This window comes from Carlito syrichta, unplaced genomic scaffold (genome assembly GCF_000164805.1).
Source record: "Carlito syrichta isolate Samal-C Ts95f unplaced genomic scaffold, Tarsius_syrichta-2.0.1 Scaffold303626, whole genome shotgun sequence".
NCBI lineage: Eukaryota > Metazoa > Chordata > Mammalia > Primates > Tarsiidae > Carlito > Carlito syrichta.
Window position 1 is genome coordinate 594,879 of NW_007247722.1, and position 6,000 is coordinate 600,878.

The 6,000-nt window shown below is 37.8% G+C and overlaps 1 protein-coding gene across 1 annotated transcript in view; it reads right to left on the reverse strand.

Annotated features, from left to right (window-relative positions):
- ITPR2 (inositol 1,4,5-trisphosphate receptor type 2) overlaps window positions 1-6,000 on the reverse strand; it is a 496,128-nt gene that overhangs the window by 330,953 nt on the left and 159,175 nt on the right. The window lies entirely within an intron of this gene.

The following is a 6,000-nucleotide window of genomic DNA, read 5'->3' on the forward strand; positions in this document are numbered from 1 at the left end:
ACATTTCCTAATCCTCTCGCCGCTTTCAATTTACCCAATGTACAAAATAGGAAAAATGTAAATGATCTGTGAATAAAGACAGTAAGCAATCCGATGCTCTAAATTGTTATGAAAGTATTAAATGACCTAAAAAATCATAGTGTTTTAAAACTATACACTAATATTCACTTTCAGATCTACATTTTGGTTATTGTTATAACTACTCCTTGAACTTAGTGGCATTTAGTACCTGAAATGCCTTGATTCTCTCCTCCTTTCACTTTTTTTTCCTCTGCCTGCTCTTTATCATTTCCCACTTGTGTTGGTAGAATGGGGGCAAGGAGGGGGCAGGGGTTCAAGTTATTAGAAAAATGGTAGAAATCTATGTTGGAAGGACCAAGGAATTTTTTAAAATTATTATTAATTAAGTACAGTATGTTAATTATTCAATAAACCCCAGAACTGAATTTTTTTTGGAATAAACTGACCAACAAATATTTAAATTAGTTTTATCCATATACTGTTAGTATAATCATTTGCTATTATTAGCATGATCAATCATGAGTATATTAATAAGAAAACTACAATGTAAGAGCTTCAAAAATTCCAGAAAAGCGTGGAATGAATTCAGTTAGAAAACATCTTTTTTGTTTTTCTCTCTTTCAGTGCCTTTGGTAAGAATGTATCTTGGCCAGGCTGGGTGGCTCAGGCTGTAATCCCAGCACTTTGGGAGGTCGAAGCGAGAGGATTGCCTGAGCCCGCGGCTTTGAGACCCGCCCGGGCAACTTGGCGAGACCTCATCTCTACAATAAATCAAAAAATAGCCGGGTGTGGTAGCGCGCACCTGTAGTTCCGGCTACTTGGAAGGCTGAGGCGGAAGGATCGCCGGAGCCCAGCAAGTTGAAGCTGCGGTGGCTTGAGAGTGTGCCACTGCACTCCAGTCTGGGCGACAGAGTGAGACTCCAACTCAAAAAAAAGAATGTATCTTGATCCTATCTTCACGTCTTGAAAAGAATTATCTTTCATAGAGCCAAGTGGACACAACTATAATCCAAAATTTAGCCACCCCTAGAAATTTCAGTATACTTCTAGGGATTATAAACTCCACTCCAAAACTACAGGGAGTCTGTGTTTTCTTGATAGAACTATTTTAAATTTTAATCCAGTGTGTTTCTTTTGGAAAATATGTCTAACTGATAAGATTCACTGACATAGTTAGGTTTAATCTCTGAAGGTAACCCCCAAAATTTAAAACATGTTCCTTGTGCATCAAAATGTGATGTGAACTGCCTTTGAAATTGTGACGTCTTTTAAAATCATTCTGTAGCTCTTGAAAGAAAACAAAAATCTTTTCGTTTTTTCCCCTTCACCTCAAGTATCCCATTTTCGGAGAGGGGGGTACTGTTTTAGTTTATATCAAACTCCAATTATATACTGGGTGGTGGTTGCATCCTAATAACTCATGCAATCTTACTAGTATGTTTTCTAATAAAACTTTTTGTGTGCCTTTCTTTCATGTGCCGCAATGATAGATTTTATATGTGTGTGGGTGTGTTTAAGACACAGCACACCTAAAAACATAATACAAAGCTTTGTGGAAAAGGAGCAAAATAAGAAAAACACAGCAATGAACAGGAATGATGCCCAGTGCTCACAAGGTAAGAGAGACAGAAAGCACATGGTAGAAATTCAATCATGAAAGCAGAGACTAAAGTAGGGCTTCTCTAACCTCCTAAAGAAACCTTAAAATTCAGTTTTCCCTACTCAGGTTCTGGATGTGCAATGCTGGAAGAAAACAGCAGAAGCACGTGGACAGGACTGGACTTAGCCACCTCAATCTCAATGATAAAGCCTAAAATTACCAGAGGACATGTACTCTCTGTCCTCAGTATCAGATCTGGCTCTGGATTTGTTGAAGGAAGCCAACCATAATACTGATAGAGAAGATAAGTGAATGTAAAGAAAGGAAAAATAAAAATCTTGAGAAAAGTCTGCATATTAAGATTCCGAAGCACATGAGGAAACCTGACATTAAGAAAGACAGCATCCTACTAAAACATCAGGAGGCTAATTACCAACAAAATTCAAGAATAAAACAATTTCAAAGTAACTTAAAAATGAGCGTGTTTTCAATCTAAAAAGAGATAAAGAAAGCAATATACAAAAAAGACAACATATATTTTTAAAGGGCAGAATGAAAAATAGAAGGCTATGCAAAAGAACAATTAGAAATCTGAGAAATAAAAATTATAATTATTTAAATAAAAATCTAATTGAAGAAGTTAAACTATTCTGCACACATTCTACAAATATTCATTAACTTATAAGAGAGTATTAAAAATGATCTAGACAACAACACAGAGAGATTTTAAAAGGCAAACTATAAAAGGAAAGTTAAGAGATAAATTAAAAGGATCCAGCATATATCTAATAGAAGTTCCAAAAGAGGGTTAGGAGAAAAAAGACAAAGAAACAATATTTGAAAGAAAATGGTTGAAAACTTTCCAGAACGGAAGAAAGACATAAGTATTCAGATTGAAATCCCCTAAATGTCAAAACAAAAATAAAACTTCTTTGTTAATATAGTAATGTGAAAGTTTAGGACATCTAACTCAAAGAAAAAACCTACAAAATTATCAGAAAGCTAAGAAAAATTACCAATAAAGAAAAACAAGTCAAGCAACAGAAGACTTTTCAACAGCAACAAGAAATTCCAGGAATAATTCAATTATAACTTTAAAATTATAAAAGTTATTATTAGTCTAACATTTCATACATAAAGTATCACTTAAGAGTGGAGGCAAAATAAAGGCATTTTCATATGTGTCAAAACTAAAGCCGGGCTCGGTGGCTCAGCCTGTAATCCCACGCCTTTGGGAGGCTGAGGTGAGTGAATTGCCTGAGCCCGCGGGTTAGAGACCCGCCTGGGCAGCGAGACCTCATCTCTACAATAAATCAAAAAATCAGCTGGGTGTGGTGGCGCATGCCTGTAATTCCAGCTACTCGGAAGGCTGAGGCGGAAGGATCGCTGGAGCCGGGAGCGGCCACTGCACTCCAGTCTGGGCGACAGAGTGAGACTCCAACTCAAAAAAAAAAAAAAAAAAAACTAAAAAGATGATGACCTATGGGCTTCATTGAATGGAGTTAAGAATAAATTTCAGCAAGAAGAAAAGTGAACCCGGAGAGAAGAAGTGAGATGCAAGTGACGAGGACTGGCAGACACAGAGGTAAGATAGACTAAGAAATAGAATTCATTAGAATATAATATAATTAATCACCAGAAAACAATTTTTAGAAACTAAATTTCTCAGTTAAAAAAATTGGTGCATCATAATTTATATGATATATTCATTTTCTTATAAATATCAAATGTAAAATATAATTTTATAAGCTAAAAGAATATACATAGTGGTTCTAGACATCTACCACAAGAAGGCTGAGAGGGAAAATATTAGAGCATGATCACAGCATGCTGGGACACTTTTCTCCCATGAGAGGAAGAAAGAAACATTAATAACTTCAAGTTTTATAAGAAAGAACATATAGTTAAAATATATGGTAAAAATTTAAGGGTAATTGCTAAAGAATGAAAACGTGACCTAAAGCTTCTAAGTCAGTACAGGCAAAAGTTAAAGGGGAGAGAGGGAAATACAAACTTTGTTAATTGAACAGAAAGCAAGAAAGAAGTGAAAGGAAAAGAAAGCAAGCTACACTAAAGGAAAAAAACAAAAATAAAATAAGAATGAGCCCAAATATATTTATCAAATACAAAGTAATTAAACTTGCACATTAAAACAGACTACCAAATTAGATTTTTAAATCCAGCCCTTTGCTGCCCACAAGAAACAAAACTAAGACAAAATAACAGGAAATCTGAAATAAGAGGATATTGAAAACAAGACATCAGGCAAATACTAAACAAATGATAGCTAGTGTTGCCATAGTCACACCAGACAAAATGTAAGGGAAAATGATGTTCTAGGTAGCAATATCAGAAAGACATCTGACCTGGTGACCTCATGTTGGTCAGTCCCTATTCTAGATCCTGAGTTTCTATCGTGGAGAATTTGAAGCATCTCTGGAGACTGTAAGTTGTGTGAAGACATGAGGATAGTTCATGACCACATTAGCACTACATATACACAAGGAGCATGGCCCAGTGCCCGGCATATACTAAGAGTTCAATAATACTGATCAATCCCATCTCTGAACTCTTGATGCTTCAGAAGAACCCCACATTTTTCAGGTACCCTCAGAGGTAAACATGTACAGAAATGCTACCTAAAGATTGCATTGTCACTTCCTCAAACTCTGAATGGCAGTTAACCCCACAACATGTTTCCAACACTCTATTTTACTGGCACAGTTATGTAGAATAAGGTCAGAAAATTCCACTGAAAAATATCAAAGGTTGAGGATTTGGGAGCATAACAAAGGAGCTGTAACTCCAGAGTCCATTCCTAGGGTGAATGAAAAGGGAACAATGAGAGAGAGAGAGAGAGATTGAAAGAGAGAAAGGGGAGGGGGAGAGGGGAAGGGGAAGAGAGGGCAAGACAGGGAGGGGGAGAGAAAGAAAATGCAAACAACACAGATATATTTAGACAGATCTTCAATATTCTAACATCCTCCCTTGGACCTTGTATTCTTCTTCCTGGTTTTAAGTAAAAAAGAATATATAATAATAACTTCATTTTCCATGGGGTGGGAAAAGTTGTCAGTTATTTTCAGAAAGAATTTGATTCTGAATTCTAAAACTGAGAAAATAATATAAATGCATTCAACTCTGTCAATAAGCTCTACCACAATGACAGGCAGCTTTGCATGAATTTTGATGGGATTTGGTTTTCCTGAAATGACTAAATTAAGATCAAGAATTGCCACTTCATATTTCTCAGGCAAAGCCTTCCTTTGCTATGATGGTTTTCACTCCAAAATAGTGAGGAAAGAAGCAGAGGAGGCATAAAATGCATGATCTCTGGTCAGTCCTAGTCCACCAGCCTCCTTTGAATTAACTGGAGAGGTTAAGAGTCTCTCTGGCAATAACTGAAGAAGAGCCACTTGCTCAGGATTCCAGGTAGCAACAGTGGAGAACCCAGAATCTGAACCTTTATTTTTCCTTTTCTTCTTAACGCTTGACATTTTGAGTGAGGTCAAGTAAATTTCTGTGCAAAGTGACAGAGACAAAAGAAACAATTCCTCGAAAGGAGGAGTTAACAAATAAATAACAGGCAAATAAAAATTCCTATCTGCACATCGGAATCTATTTCCTGCCATCATTTAGCTCTGACACTTAATTATCTATAATTCATAAAATGGGGGCAGTTACTTCTGCTTCTGGCCTTACACACATCCCCCATCAGGGTTGGAGGTATGATTGAATACACAATCCTTTTCTTTTTTTTTTGAGTTGGAGTCTCACTCTGTCACCCAGACTGGAGTGCAGTGGCCACTACCGGTCACCGCAGCCTCGACCTGCTGGGCTCCGGCGATCCTTCCGCTTCAGCCTTTCCAGTAGCCGGAATTATAGGCATGCGCTACCACGCCCGGCTGATGTTTTGATTTATTGTAGAGATGAGGTCTCGCTGCCCAGGCGGGTCTCGAACCCGCGGGCTCAGGCAATCCACTCACCTCAGCCTCCCAAAGGCGTGGGATTACAGGCTGAGCCACCCAGCCGGCACAATCCTTTTCAAATGCAGGTTTGCCAGGGGAAGAGGCAGGAAGCTGAGAAACAGCTATTTCGTTTTTGTTTTTGTTTTTATTCCGCTTTTTTGAATATTTATGACTTTTTTAATGGATGGAGAAGGAGAAGCAAGTTGGATTTTTTTTGTTCCTTTGTATTGTAAGATATATATCTAAAAGTTTCTACCACATATAGTGGCCGGGCTGGGTGGCTCAGCCTGTAATCCCGTGCCTTAGGAGGCTGAGGTGAGTGGATTGCCTGAGCCCACAGGTTCGAGACCCGCCTGGGCAACTTGGTGAGAACTCATCTCTACAATAAATCAAAAAATTAGCCGGGTGTCG